The following is a 2139-nucleotide window of genomic DNA, read 5'->3' as shown; positions in this document are numbered from 1 at the left end:
TTTTCTTAAAGAGAGTGAAAATTAGAATTAAAACAAAAAATGCAAGTGATGCAGAATTTCACTTAATAAAGTAATATGAATTTCACAGTATTTGTTGTAATACATAGTGTTGTCTTAAACCCCATTATTCATATTACCAGATATATGCATGGAAAGTTAAGGAAGAAAGAAAGAAAAAAGAAAGAAATATATGAGAAATTAAGAGAGTAATAATACAAACAATTGAAAAAGGTGACAAAACAAATTAAGTATTGTCTAATCCTTTCCATGGACCAGCAGAAATGCACAGTACAGTTGTTGAAACCATCCTGCTTACATACATAAATTAATCTCTTTCCCCCACTCCCTCTCCTGTCCTTCTCTTCAACTCAGTAATTCTTTCATTTTGAATAAGTCCATTCCCTTTTACCAGTGTCTATTGCACCTGTAAGATTCCATTTTTCTTTTTCAGGTTCTCACACTAAGCAGACAATATGATGTTTGCACATGTGGGTCTATTTTATTTCACTTAAGAGTATGTTCTCTAGTTGCATCAATTTACTGAAAAAGTCTCAAATTTATCCTGTTTTACAACTGAATAGTATTCCATCATGTAAAAATACCATAGCTTCTTTATTCATTCTTCAGTTGATGAGCATCTAGGTTACTTCCAGCATTTAGCTTTGACAAATTGTGCTGCTATAAACATGGGTGCACATGTATCACTGTGGTTGATCTTTTCAGTCCTTTTGGAAAAATATCCAGGATGGAAATAGCTGACTTAAATAGAACCTCGAATTCTAGCTTTTGAAGGAATCTCCACACTGATTTCCACAGTGGTTGTACCAGTCTGCACTCCCAGAAACAGTGCAAAGGGTTTCTTTTTCTCCACAGTCTCTCCAGCATTTGCTGTTGGCTGGCTTCTTGATGTTCGCCATTCTTTCTGGGGTGAGATGGAATCTCAGTGGTGTTTTAATTTGTATTTCTCAAATGACCAATGATGTGGAACATTTTTCATATATTTACTTGCCATTTGTATTTCTTCCTCTAAGAAGTATACATTCATCTTAGTTGTCCATTTTTTGGATTGGGTCTTGAATTTGGGCCTGATTTTGAAAAATTCTTTATGTGTTCTAGGTAGAAGGCCTTTGTTGGAGGGATAGTTGGCTGAATTTTTTCCCAGTTTGTGGGTTTTCATTTTACTTTGTTGGAGATTTCCTTTGAAGTGCTGAAACTTAAAAAAAGATGAGATGCCAGTTTTTGATTCTTTGAAATATTTCCTGTGCAGTTTGGTTTTTGTTCATGAACTCTGTACCTACACCTATGTTTTTAAGATTTTTTACCTATGTATTTCTCCAGAAGTTTAGTGTTTCCATTTTAATGTTTAAATCTTTAATCAATTTTCACTGTAGTTTAGTGAATGGTGATAGATATGTGTCTAATTTTAGCCTTCAGGATGTGGAAAGCCAGTTTTTCCAGCACCATTTATTGAAGAGGCTATCTTTTTTCCAGTGAACATGTTTTGTATGCAGTTGTATCTGCATCTACTAATCTGTTCCATTGATCTTCAGGTTTGTCTCTATGCCAGTACCGTGCTGATTTTATCACAGTATCCTTATAGTATAACTTCAGGTCAGGGATTGTGATATATCCTGCCTGGGAAATCTCTTGTTTCCCAGGATTGCTTTTGATATTCTGGGTCTCTTCTGGTTACAAACAAGTTTGAGGAAAGTTTTCTCTAGCTCTGTGAAGTATACTAACAGTGTTTTAATCAGGATTGCATTGAATCTGTATAACAATTTTGGGAGTGTGGCCATTTTTACAATGTTTGGTTTTCCTATCAAGAAGCATGAAATATTTTTCCACTTCAAATCCTCTTCAATTTCTTTTCTCAGAGTACCATAATTTTCACTGTATAAATCTGTTATGTCCTTTGTGAGATTGATTCCTAAGTATTTCAATTTTTTGGATGTTATTGTGAAAGGTGTGGTTTCCCTAATTTCCCTCTTAATATGTTCATTATTTGTGAACATTGTTGTGTACAAAAATGCTACTGATGTTTGGATGTTGACTTTGTATCCTGCTACATTGCTGAATTTGGTGACTAAATTTACAAGACTCTTGGTGGAGTTTTAGAGGTTCTATATGTAGAGTATCATG

The sequence above is a fragment of the Octodon degus genome, unplaced genomic scaffold (assembly GCF_000260255.1).
Source record: "Octodon degus isolate 3935 unplaced genomic scaffold, OctDeg1.0 scaffold00005, whole genome shotgun sequence".
Lineage (NCBI taxonomy): Eukaryota > Metazoa > Chordata > Mammalia > Rodentia > Octodontidae > Octodon > Octodon degus.
Note: the sequence above shows the minus strand (reverse complement) of the source record.